Source organism: Fukomys damarensis, unplaced genomic scaffold, assembly GCF_012274545.1.
Source record: "Fukomys damarensis isolate Sample0158 unplaced genomic scaffold, DMR_v1.0_HiC HiC_scaffold_4, whole genome shotgun sequence".
NCBI classification, from domain to species: domain Eukaryota; kingdom Metazoa; phylum Chordata; class Mammalia; order Rodentia; family Bathyergidae; genus Fukomys; species Fukomys damarensis.
Window position 1 is genome coordinate 9,485,742 of NW_022900916.1, and position 14,143 is coordinate 9,499,884.

Here is a 14,143-nt window from a genome sequence, read left to right on the forward strand (position 1 = left end):
TTGTACTGGGAATTGAACTCAGGACTTTGCCTGGTGAGGCACAGGCAGCACCACTGAGTAAATCCCTGCCCCTCCCCAAGCCACTCTACTTCTGTCCTTTTCCTCTTTCCTCTCCTTTATTCCTTCCTCTCCCTCTTCCCCTCTCTTTCTGTGCCTTTTTCTCTCCATCACTCATGAGAAAAGCCGGCTGCTGTGTCACTAGAGCACTTAGGCAGCATAGAGGAAGGCCCAATGGGAGGACCAGAGACTTCAAGCCAGCAGCAGCAGCAGCAGCCAGGGTAGAGCTGAGGCCTTGAGTGGATTCCACAGCCCCAGGGCAGCCTGGAGAGAGACTGCTCAGAACCACCCAGCCAACCCAGCCAACCCAGCCAACCCACCCACAGACTCCTGACTCCCAGGGTAAATGTTTATTTTAAACTGCTACAGTTAGGGATCCTTTGTTACATAGTAACTAAGAGGGTATTGATTTAAAACTGATCACTACTTGTGTAGTAGAAAGAGCTGGGGCTTTAGAGAGGAGCAAAGGACAAATACCATACAATTCCATGTCATTGTTCACCTAGAACAGTCAAGTTCCTGGAGATAGAAGTGAAATATGATCCAGGGGCCACAGGCAGGGGTGTGGGGTTATGGTTTACTGTTGAAACCAGAATCATTCTGGATGTGGACAGTGGGCTCCTAACTGCTACATTAAACCTCTCTGGTTAATCAGTGACACATTTCCCACTCACTCAACATTTTCCCACAGTCTAGCTAGGTCCCAAGCCACTTGAACCAAAACCTCCTAGGAGAGGTACGCTGATTTCAAACCAGCTAGAGTTAATATTAAATAAGCAGAATGTTATGTGAATTGGTCCCCAAATAATGATTCTTAACTGTTAGAGATCAGGCTCCTCTCTGAAAATCTGATTACAGTTAGGGTCCTGCTCCCCAGAAAGATATACAGAGGCACACAAACAAAAGTATGTGTAGAACTTCAGGGATTCCTGGGAGCTCAGGCTGGAACCCTAAGTTTTTGGGGTTTTGTTCATTTGGTTGTTTTTTGTGGTGGTGGGGATCAGACCCAGAGCCTTGTGCATACTAGTGTGAAGTAGTGGTAGCACCTGGTTTACCTCTGAGCTGCACCCCAGTCCCAGCTTGTCACCTCTTGAGGAGGTTGAACCTTTGCACTGAGCTAGAGCGAAGCCCTTTTTTAATTTTTTTATTTTGAGTCAGAATCTCACTAAGTTGCTCAATTCCCCAGGCTGGGCTCCACCTTGTGAGCCTCCTGCCTCAGCCTCCCAGAGTGCTGGAATTATAAGTTGCACCACCAGTGAACTGAAGTTATCACTTCTTGCCCTTAAAATCTCCAGACCCAGATGAAGCCCCTCCTGTTGCAGGTGTACACTGTAGCGCTGACAGTCAGGATGCTGGGGCAGGACACTGCTCTCCCTCCTGGCCCAGATGCCTTTTGCTGAAGAAGCCTTGAGTTCTTATGAGCCATAGGGTCCTCAGGGTGCTGGTGTGGTGTGTGGCGGGCTGGCTAGGAGGAAGCCATGTGACCCACTGCCACTGCCGCTGCCCAGTGCTGTCAAGCACCACAGGTGCTGGGTGCCTAGAAGCCACTTCAGCCTAGAGCCAAGAAGAAAGCAGAATTAACCAACCCACCTTACAACCCCAGACTGGCCTAGGTGTGTGAGGGAGTCAAAAGCTTAATAAATAGTGCTATTCCCCTCAGAGTCAAGCAGCAGTATTCTTCACCTCTCTGATTTTCTGCCGTGCAGGAAACTAAACACAATGTATAGCATACTATTAAAGAATGAGTTGAGACCATAGATAAAGGTTCAAATCCTGGCTTCACACATGGTGGCACACGCCTGTAATCCCTGCACTTGGGAGGCTGTGAGTTCAAGGCTAGCTTGGGCTGCATAGTGAGTTCTAGGCCAGGCTGAACTACGTAGCGAGGCCTGTCTCACAAAATTACAACAAAGAAATCCTGGCTTCATCATGCAGTAGCTCTGAAAATGTGGGCAAGTTACTCAGCATTTCTGAACCTGATTTCTACTCTAAGAAATGTGGACGCTAAGGGCCGGGGATTTAGCTCAGTGGCATTGTGCCTGCCTGGCAAAAGCAAGGTCCTGAGTTTGATCCCCAGTACCAAAAAAGAGAAAGAAATGTGGACACTAAGGCTTATACTGTATTGTGAAAAATTTGTGAGGATGAAATAAGACAATACATTTAAGCTCTGGCACATAAATAAGTACTTAATAAATAGTTGCTAAAACTAGACCTCATGGTATTTTTAGCTGTCAGTTTCCATGAAGGTTAAGGACCCCATTAGAAGCATGTGTGTAGGATCTTGAGTATCCAGAGGTTTGGGAGCCCCAAGGACATAGGGAAGGAATCTGTCCGTCCCACGCTCCGAGGGTTAGCAGAAATGACTCCTCTTGGTTCTCTCACCAGGCCTGTACACTCTTTGGTGAACAAAGGATGAATATCAGTAGTTATATATGGGAGCACTGAAAGTAATCCAAGGTAGCCACATCATTTTAAGAAATAAAGAGCCTGGGGCATTGGCAAACACCGTAGCTACTTAGGGATAAGGCTGAGGCAGGAGTATGGCAAATTGAGGCCAGCCTGGGCAACTTAGCAAGACTCTGCCTCCAAATGCAAGGACTGGGAAAGTAGCTTAGTACTCTGAGTTCCATCCCCATGACCAAAAAAGGAAAGGAAGGAAAGGGAAGGGAGGAAGGAAGCAAGCTGAGCATTGTGGTACACATCTGTAATCCCAACCTCTAGGAGGCTGAAGCAAGAGGATCACAAGTTTAAATCCAGCCTTGGTAATTTAGTGAGACCTTGTCTCAAAAATTAAATAAAGCTGAAGATGTACCTCAGTGTGAAGGCCCTGTTCATTTCAAAAGAGGGATTCTGGCATAAGTGATTCCTCAAGGATCAGTGTGCTCTCTGGGGGCTCCTGAAAGGAGCTGGCCCTAAAGCCCCTTTGGGCAGGCTCCTGTCTCCTAGCTTTAAGGTAAACAAGGCCTTGACAAAGTCAGCTGGATTTACTTTTATCCTGCCTGTTTAGAACAAAAAAGGACTCGAAAAGCATTCATAATAAAAGATATAGGGGCGGGGGATTTAGCTCAGTGATTCCACTGCCTGCCTCACAAGCACACGGTCCCGAGTTCAGTCCCTGGTACCCAACATAATAAAAGATATTCTGTAGCTTTAACAGAGCAGAAGCTGGATTTGGGGGGCACACATGATAGCCCTAGAATATACCACAGTTACTGTGGAAAGTACATGGTTTTGTTTTGGGGGTTTTCAGGCCACTGGGATTGATTGAATCCAGGGATTTGTGTGTGCTAAGCATCCTGTACCACGGAGCTGCACCCCTACCCTTCACTGTGTGCTTCTCAAATAAAAAGAGAGTGAGTTTCATTGCTCTCATCAGGAAAAACAAATGCCAGTTTGGAGGAAGAGACAACTCTTCCTCATTCTGAATCCTAGTTCAGTTTTCTTGCCTGGAATTTATATGGGGAACTCAGACAAGGAACCATCCTCAACAACTGTTTTACAGCAAATAATGGTTTTCATATGACTTTATTATAATGACCCAAAATAAAATACCACATTGAGAGAGAAAGACAACCCCAGAAGATGGAACATACTAAGTCAGTATCCTGAAAATAGAAGGAAGACATTCAACATTAAAAAAAAATTTAAAAACTAAAGGCATTGAGGAGACACGGCCATTGTAGTACATGAAATTTGATTAGATCCCAGTCTGAAGAAAACTCTTCAGAAAAAGATTGGTGATAGTGTAAGAAATTCCTAGCCATGCTTGTGATGCCAGTACTACTGGAGGCTGAGGCAGGAGGATCATAACTTCAAGCCTAGCATGAGCAACTTAGTGAAAACCTCTCTCTCAAAAAAAAAAATCCAGTATAGATTAATTATAGGGAAGTGTTAGATATAATATTGTGTTATGGCTGTGTACAAAAATGTTCTTTATTTTTGGAGTTGTATCCTGAAATATTTAGGGCTAACTATAAAATGATTCCAGATTTACATATACAGCCTGGTGTGATGGTGCACTCCTGTAATCCCAGCACTGAAGCAGGAGGATCACTGTGAATTTGAGGCCAGCCTGGGCTATATAGTGAGTTCAAGGCCAGCGTAACCTACATAGTGAGATCCTGTCTCAAAAACATAAACAAAAAAAAAGGGGGCTGGGGATTTAGCTCAGTGGGTTCAGTGGCCTGCCTTGCAAGCGCAAGGACCCGAGTTCAATCCCGGGTACCAAAAAAGAAAAAAGAAATTGGCCAGGTGTGGTGGTGCATTTGTGTAATCAGTCTGGGAGGCTGAGGCAGGAGGATCATAAGTTCAAGCCCAGCCTGGGCACATAGCAATTTAGTTAAGTGCCTGTCTCAAAATAAAAAGGGGGTGGAGATGTAGCCCAGTGTGAAGGCCCTGAGTTCAATCACCAGTACCAGAAAAAAGGAAATTGTGGTGCACATGCATGAGTTTGGGGCAGGGGGTGCTTGTATACAGGAGACTGTGAAGGCTGTGGAGAGGAGCCTGAGCCTTCAATTGACCAACTTGAGTAACAACCAGCCCTCGAGAACAAATTAAGTTTGTAAGTCAAGGGTCCACTGTATTTTCTTTCCTTTATCTGAGGCCCAGGTAAATTAATTAGCTCAAGGCTACATAGCCAGAAAGGAGCAAAGCTCTGGATCTGTGAGGTCCATCCTCTCCATTGGAACTGGTGTGGCAGAGGGTGAGATCTTCCCTAGATGCAAACACCTGGCAACCCAGCACTGTGGGAGACTGAGGTGGGAAGGTCACAAGTTTGAGCTTAGCCTGGACAACTTAGCAATTTAGTGAGACCTAAAAAGCTACTCCTAAAAGATGTAGCTCAGTGAGAAAGCCTCAGGTTCCATCCTGAGCATCAGAAAAAACGAAAGTCACAAATGAACACTCCTGCAGCTAAATAAAGCTGCACAGTAGTTTGGGGGCTCCTCCCTGCAGAAACTGGAAAGTACAGAGGCTCACAAGGACTCCACCCCACTGCAGTCATGGTACCCCTTGGAAAGCGCAGCAGGGCTGAGCTCTGCCCACTTGAGTGTTTCACAGCAGTGGCCAACATCTGTGCGGCTTTCTCAGGGACACCTGGACACCCTGACAGTTCTGCAGGAAGCTGACAACCAAGTTGGCATCACCTCCTTTCACCCAGGCAGTCCCCAGCCTCCCTGGTGACTTCGCATTTGTCTTTCCCACGGTGCTTAACCCCGGTGTGACCCAAAAACTCTATAACCTGAAACCCAGCTCTGCTAACCAGCTGGCTTAGGCACAATAGCACTGGGAAAGCAGTCATGGGACTGATTCAGAAGAAAACCTATTCATAAGAGGAGCAGCTGGCAGCTGGTAAACAGACGGTCAGAAGAAAGCCGGCAGCTCCTACCTCCTACCGACCCGATTAACTGCGGATTTTAGAGCCAGTCCCTGAACCTGCCTGACCCGGAGGCCCCTGCTAATGAGGGCAGCCATGCTTATCACCTGTCAGTGCTCCCTACGCTCCAAAGGGAGAACCCGCTTTGAGAGGGAGTGGGGTTGGGGGTGGGACTGGGGCCACCAGCGTCAGCCCAGAATTCCCCTACCTCATTCTGCTCTCCAATTAAATACCAAAGAGCTGGGGATCTAGCTCAGCAGTACAGGGCCTGGCAAGCCCAAGGCCCTGAGTTTGATTCCCAGTAACAAAAAAGAGAGTCCTAAGGACAAATGTTGTTAAAAAGTTTTATTTTAAAATTTCACAAGTACTCTCATATTTCATTATTAAAAAGCAGAAGACCAAAGTCATTTATAACCAGGATATAATCACTTGACGTTTAGTACATACACTTTTTTTTTTTTTGTACGGGGGATCAACCTCGGGTCCTTGTGCTTGCAAGGCAGGCAGTGGAACCACTGAGCTAAATCCCCGGTCCTAGTACATAAACTTTTCATACACACAAAAGATGAAATATGACTCAACAAAAGAACATGAACATCTTTTCAGACTAATAAATCCATTTCACCCACACTCTTCCAAATGGCTGCATTGTATTTCTTTGCAGGCATAAAAGATAGTGGGGTTAGCCAGTCCCATATTTTGCTTTTCGATGTTTTGGTTTGTTTTGTCTGAGACAGGATCTCAATGTGTAGTTTGGGCTGGCCTTGTACTCACAGTTCGGAACCTCCTGCTCCAGCCTCCAGAGTGCTGGGATCACAAGAGTGCACCACCTTGCACCTCTCACTCTGCATTTGCATAATTATGTTCCCCCAGACTCCACCTCAGGAAAATCCCAGTTTACCAGTGTGTGTCCTTGCCGTAAATGTGCTGTGGGGACACAACACCACCTCAGCCCTCCAGGACAACAGACCACAGCTGAGACAAGACAGGTGGCTTCAAGACCTTGTTTCCAGTGTCCTGTTGTCAATTAATGGAAGTAATTTCCCAGTTATGCGAGTCCCTCGCCCCCTACACGCGTTTCCCGCTGAGTTAGACAAGGGGCAGGAACCGGCTCCCAGAGTTAAAACACTCCTGCAAACTGGGCTGTAATCCCAGCACTGGAGAGGCCGAAGCAGGATTACCGTGAGTTCAAGGCCAGCCTAGACTACATAGATTCTGCCTCAAAAAACAACAAATATACTACATACTACGGAGAAAGGGAGCTGAGGCAGGGTGGGAAAAAGACGCCACGTAAATGAACACACACACACTCCCCTAGGCCTGCACCAGAGCCTTTGAGGTACCTGGGTGTTGCTGTGTTGTTTTTGGCGGTGCTGGGGACCGACACTATCGCTGAGCTACATCGTCAGCCCCTAATGCGTATTTTTACTCCCTCCTGATCTCCTTTTTCCTAGTCTCCTTGATATTCTTTTATGTCTTTCCCTTTTCTCATTTCCTTACTGCGACGTCAAGAATACACCAGAGACAACAGCGTGCCCCTGAGTGATTAAGGTGCAGAGAGAAAAAGAAACCGGAAGTGGGAGGGAAGGGGCGAGGCCGCAGGCTTCCGGCCTCAGCGGAAGGGGTGGGCCGTGTGCTGCCTCCCTTCCGGCGGGTGCAGCTAGCACGTCTGACTGGTTTTTTCCTGAGGTCGCAGCTCTTTCGGAACCTCGAGGCCCGGCATTCCTCCGTTTCCTCGAACTCAGCTGCGTCTTTCGGGTCTGTGGCTCTGCCCTCCAGAGGCTTCTCCACGCCGCCTGCAGGCCGGTAACTCCGGCCTTGTCCTGGCCCCCCACAGCCACCCTCTCCCTCCGGCCTGCTTACACCTATCCAGCCCTCGGGCTGCATTGTTTCCTCCTGTTAGGGAACTCCATGGGCCTGGAGAAGAAAGTCCTGTTTCTTTAGACAGCCCAGCCACGGAGGGCGTGTCCCACTCACCCTCCTCACCTCGGCTGCTCTGTCGGCTCCCGAACGGGCCCGAGTCCAGGCTTCCAGGGAAAGCCCCTTCCCTGCTTAGCCAGCTGCATCTCCAGCCTTTGTCCTTGGGGCATTTGGAATCCCTGACTGCTCAAAGCGAATCGCCAGAACTCGGCTACTTTATTCTTTTACTTTTCTTGCGCTGTACTTAATTGCCTGGTTAAAGTCTTATTCTTCGGCTGGATTACAGTACCTGCAGGGCAGAGGCTGAATGCAACCGAGTCACCCTGCAGCCCCAGTCAGTTCTGAGTTTATCTGAGCTGCGCTGGTTGGTTGCCCGGTAGCCGCCCGGTATCCGAGATAGTCTTAGAGCCCCACCACCTCCGGGATTCCCAGGTGTTGACTACGAAACCTACACTTGCCAGAGTTCAGGTTGTTTTGAGAAGTTGAACTGTGCGTCCCCAAAATTCGTAATTAAGAATATGACCTTGTCTGGAAACACAGTCTTTACCAAGGAACTCAAATTAAAACAAGATTAGGATTTGTCCTGGCCCAGTTTGACTAGCATCTGCCTAAAATGGGGACGTTTGGACCGAGCCTTACATAGAGGGAGATGGTGCAAAGACACACAAAAACAACAAAAGGGTATTTAGTTCAGTGGTGCTGCCGCCTGCCTTGCAAGTGCAAGGTCTTGACTTCCATCCCCAGTACAAAAAAAAAAAAAAAAAAAAAAAAAAAAAAAATTTAGTCAAGAAGCCGACAGGTGCAGGGGCTACAGAGGCTATGAGGCCCGGCAGATTCTCATTGCCAACACCTTCATCTGACACTGCTAGTCTCCAAAACTGAGACAACTAATTTCCTTCTCCTCTTGCTGCTCCTGCCTCTTTCCTCTCCTCCCCTCTCCTCCCCCCCCCATTTCCTGGTACCAGGGATCGAGCTCAGGACCTTGCACTTCTGAGGCAGGCAAAGCACCACTGAGCTACATCCAGCCCCCCCACCTTGTTTTTTGGTGAGGACAGGACCTCGCCAGGCATGGTGGTGAAACCCTTAATCCCAGCACTCAGGAGGCAGCAGGAGAATCACCCTGAGTTCAAGGCCAACCTGGAATACTTAGCAAGACCGTCTCAGAGAGAGAAAGAGAGAGAGACTTGCTGTGTTGCCCAGGCTGGCCCCAAACTCTTACTCCTAGACTCCAGTTATCCTCTTGTAGCAACAAGAGGATTTATCGCTTCCCTTCCTTCCCAACCCTCCCCTCCTACCCCTTTCCTTTCCTCCCCTTCTGTCTCACTTTTTCTCTCTCTTTTTTTTTCTTTTTTCAGTATTGGAGATTAAGCCAGCGTCTTCAGACTTGCTGTGTTGCCCAGGCTGGCCCCAAACTCTTACTCCTAGACTCCAGTTATCCTCTTGTAGCAACAAGAGGATTTATCGCTTCCCTTCCTTCCCAACCCTCCCCTCCTACCCCTTTCCTTTCCTCCCCTTCTGTCTCACTTTTTCTCTCTCTTTTTTTTTCTTTTTTCAGTATTGGAGATTAAGCCAGCGTCTTCTCACTGAGCCACTTTTATTTATTTATTTATTTATTTATTTATTTATTTATTTATTTATTTATTTTGAGACAGGGTCTCACTGAGTTGATCAGGCTGGGCTCAAGCTCATGATCCTCCTGCATCAGTCACCCATCCAGCAAACCCAATACAGCTGAGAAACACAATGGCCTCCTAAAAGAGGACTGTATCAGAATTGAGGCTGCTCCTCCAGGCTGCAACCCACTCTCCCGGCTGAGCTGAGCCAAAGTGGCTGATCAGCCCCTAAGGGCATGGGCCAGTGTTGGTGCCTGACTTAGCTCTTTGAGGACGATTTGCTTCTGTACTTGGGCAAGGGCGGGTAGCAGTGGGAATGGAGCAGGGAACCCTGCTGAAGGTCACAGAACCCCCTCCAAGCCACAGGTGCTTCCAGGCAAACTTTTTTTAGAGGAAGGAAATCATCAAGCTGGCCAGAATTGCCATCCCCACCCTGGAAGCCACTTCCTAATTAGCAGCTTCCCCTGGGGCTGAGGCTTCTGGTGATTGCCACCCCTGGGGACCTAAAGATCTTCCTAATGCCAAGGGGCATTTCCTGAGCCCTCTTCACCCAAATGGGTCTATCCACCCTTGGAAACTCCAGCAGATAGACACACTATACTAAGATCAGTTTCACAGAATTCAATTAAGTGTTGTGTCCCCAGGAACAGACAGATAAACTAAGTCATTGTGGGCTTCTTGATTTTTTTATATTTCTTTTTTCATTGGTACTCATTTGTCATACATATATTTGTGGTGGGGAGTTGTTATATGTACATGATACTTCTTTTTTTTAACACCCTCCTTGGCTGCAAGCAGGAATCAGGCCAGAATTCTGTCTTGTTGTTACAGGAAATAATACTGGAGATGAAATATGAAATATCTCCCAATCTGCTAAGTGTATGATATGCTGAGTTCTTGTTCTCTAGAAATTGAAGAATGTGTCCTAGGAACAACAGAGGTTAAGAGTACTTATTGATAGAAGAGCTCCTGAGGGGCAGGAGGGGGACCTGAGTGGGTAGCCAGGGACCCCACTATAGTTTTATGGGTGAAATCCACGTGGATACAATGTGGGCCACAGCCATGAACATCCAGTCAGGTTATAAGCAGTCCCTTAGGTAATGGTGGGCCACTTGGGATGTAAGTCATATAACAAGCATCGATGCAAAGAACAAAGATTCTCCTAGGAAGAGGTAGGTCCAGGGGTCTCTAGTCACCCACCAAGATGGTTGATGTCTATCTAGACTTCATTAGGCCCAGTGTTTGTTCTTTGAGGAAGTATGTAGATCTGGTCATCTTGTCCTTATCATGAAGCCTGGTTTTCCACCAGTGTGTCTCCAGTGCACCTGTGATGTGTTTCACCTTTGTCCAGATCCTCTCAAGGACCTAGCCATGTCAGACTGCCTATCATATTTCTACCTAGCTCATCTATCTATAATACTGTGACCTCTTGTAGTGAAGATGGCCAGCAGAATTAAAGCGTGCATGGATGAGGTGTGCTCTGAAAATACACTAAATGTTTAAATTTAAAATTTCTATTACAGTCAAAGATACATTGCCATAACTTTTGTGGGCATAAAAATGTATTCTGACCTGCACTTGGTGCAGTTACTTCAGTGGCACCGCCTGTCTTCTCTCTTGAAGGTGAAACTCTGTATCTATTTTACAGTACTACCTGTACTTCTGAATGGGCATCTATGTGTCTTGATTGAATTCTTTCATCAAGGGCACAAAGAACCAAGGACCAAGGAAGTGAGGGGCTGATTCCTTGCTGAGTGAGATCTAGCTTCCCAGTGATACAGTCATATTATCCCATCATCCTTGCTGCTTTCTGAAGCAGTTCTGAAGTCCTCTTTCTTGTGTGTCTTTATTTGCCTCAGTGCCCCAAATTGATTCAAAATATTTACCTTTCGTTGTCATTCTGAGTTTGGGGAAGAGCCAGAAATCACAGGATACTAGATCCGGTGGGTAATGTCGGTGAGAATCCATCCCATGTTTGTAGAATCTGCCTTTCTGTTGGATGGCGCTAGGAAGCAGCATTTACTGTATTTTATCGTTCATGAAAGATGACGACCAGAGCTGCATCGGAAAGGGGAAGAAGAATGAGTGCATCTGAGGTGAGGAAGGGTATTTGAGAGGAGTTGATGGCAGTGTGTCTTTTACTATAATAAACTTTAAAAAAATACAAACCTTCAGTGCCTGCCTGAATGCACAAGGTCCAAATTCGATCCCCAGTACAAAAACAAAAACAAAAAACCTTCACCATTTTTCAAGGCAGGTGGTGGCACCACTGAGCTAAATCCCCAGCCCTTCACCATATATTTTGATTACACCTCGTAAAATTAGTCATGAATTCATGCTGGACATGGTGATACACACCTATAATCCCAGCTCTCAGGAGGATCCCGGGTTTGAGAAGAGCCTGAGCTACACAGAAGGTTCAAGAAGTTCAAAGCCAGCCTGGCCTACATAGTGAGACGCTAAAAAAAAAAAAAAAAAAATTCAAGAGAAACCACCTGCCAGGAAAACCCCTTTCACCATAATAGCAGACACTGGGAGATGCCAGACTCTTGCTTCACCCTGTGCTCCAGAACAGTAGCCACCATCCATTTATGGTTTTCAGACACTAAAGTGTGTGGCTGGTCCAAAGTGAGATATGTGCTAAGATGTGTATAAAATACGTGAAAGTCTTAAAATGAAAAGAGAAAAAAAATGTATCTCAGGTCAGGGTAGGTGGCACACTACTTAACTTACTGAGGATAGTTCACAAAGAAATGAAATTCAGAAAGGCAGTTAGAACTTGGGACTTACACATTGAAACAGGATGGAGAGGAGCAGGGGCACAGCAGGATTCTGGGAAAACAAAGGACTTCTTAGGAGAGGGGCACTTATGGAAAACACATTACTTGTTGGAAAGATAAACTGGCCCTCGGAGTAGATAGGAGATACCATAGTTTTGTGGCAATATCTATTTGGATATGGCATCAACTTCCTTGTCTAGCACAGAAGATCAAGTGAGGGGGTCTGGGACAATGGAGCTATTCAGGGAGGCTATGCTTTCAGGCAGATAGGAGATTTCAGCAACTAAGTCTTCAGCTTAATTTTTTTGGCACAGTGGTTTATTCTAGACATGTTCATCTTGCCTTGCTCTGGACACAGAATCCTAATCCTTGGTACAACCTCAGGGGTGAAGCTGTTCTCATTTCTGCTTTGCAATACTCAGCTCTTACACTTCAGAGAGTAAGAAGTTTGCTCAAGGTCACACTGCTGGGAACAGAAAAACACAAGGGGCTGAAAAAAGTAGCAGCAGAGAGATCTGGAAGGAAGTGAGCTGCAAGGGTAGCTTTAACCAGGATAGTGGCTATGAGAAGAAAGGAAGAGATTGGACAGAGATGTTCAGGTAATGATGTGGTTTGGATCTTAAAGGCCTGTATGCTGCAGGCTTGGTCACCAGCCTTTGGTGCTTTTGGGAGATGGTGGAATCTTTTTTTTTTTTTTTTTTAATTTGACATGGTTTTGCTAAGTTGCTGAGGCTAAGCTCAAATTTGTGATCCTCCTGCTTCAGCCTCTGGGAATGCTGGGAAGATAGGGGAACCTTTAAAAGGCTGGGCCTAGTGGAAGGAATTTAGGCCATTGCTGGTGTGCCCTTCAAGGGGGTATTAGAACCCTGGCCCCTGCCTCTTTTCTTCATTTCCCGCTCCATGAGCAGCTTTTCTTCCTTGTTGTTATGGTTTGTATCTGGATGTCCCCCCGTGACAAAGCCTCATGCAGTCATAGGCAGGGCTTTTTCGGAGGTGGCTGGATCTAGAGTGTGTGACACTGGAATTGATTCATGGTGCAATGGATCAAAGGTGTTAGGGTTAAGGGTGTAAGTGCTAGGGGTAGCCTAGCTAAGATATAAGGGACAGGAAGTGGACAGTCACTGGTCCCTTGCTTGCTTTTGCTGTCCTTTGCCTGCCATGAACTGTTTCTCCTCTGAGATGTCCCTCTGCCACGCCAGCCTACATTGCAGCCAGCCAACTATGGACTGAAACCTCTACAAACTGTAATCCAAGTCCTCCTTTCCTCCTTTAATTTTAGGTGTTGCATATTTTGTCTCAGGAATGATAAAAGTAACTAAGACACCCACCCACTGCCCATCTTGACTATGGGCCCTAAAACTGGAGCCAAGTGACCACAAACTGAACCCTGTGAACCCGTAAGCCACCGTAACACCCTTCTCCTTTACACTGGGTGTGTTGAGGATGCCACTCCAGCCATGAAAGTTGACTGACACAGGCTGGAATGCTCATTGTGCTGTGTGCAAGGAGGAAAGGAGGTCTCGGGTCCTGTTTGGGCTCAGAATTGAGAGGAGGAAAAGTGATGCCCAGATCCTACTGACTATCTGGAAATTAAATTATATCACCTCTTGGGACTCAGTTTCCTCAATGGAAAATTGGAAAAATAGAAACTCTCATAATGGAGTGTTTTGTTGTTGTTGGTGGTGGTGTGATTTTTATTTGTTCTGCCATACTAGGGGTGGAACTCGGGGGCACTGTAGCACTAAGCTATGTCAGCAGCCCTTTTCAGTTTTTAAGACAGTCTCACCAAGTTGTCCAGGGTGCCCTCAAACTTGTGATCCTCCTCCCTCAGACTCCCGCATAGCTCCAATTACAGATGTAATGGAAAAAGGTATAGGACAATGGACATAAAAGTGCCACTTAAATGTTCATTTGTTAGCCGGGCATGGTGATGCACACCTGTAATCCTAGCGCTCTGGAGGCTGAGGTAGGAGGATCACTGTGAGTTCAAGACCAGCCTGGGATACATAGTGAGTTCTAGGTCAGTCTCAACTACATAGTGAGACCCTGTCTCAAAAAAATAAAAAATAAAAATAAAAAAATGTTCATTTGTTAATTGTTTAAAGAAAGAGAAGTTTCAGGTTCACAAAAACTGTTTTGGAGAGGGTGGAGTTTGAGACAGATCTTGCTAGGCAGTTCAGGCTGGCCTTGAACTCACAACATAACCCAGGCTGGACTCAAACTTCCAGCAATTTTCTGCCACTGCCTCCTGAGTGCTGGGATTACAGGCATGAACCACCACGCCTGGTTTAGAATGAGTGAACCTCCCTGTCCACCCCTCTTTCATTTCCAGGCTGCTAAATCAGTGGGCAGCTCTCAGGCCAGTCCCCATGGTAAGCTCCCCCAACAGAGTGAGCAGA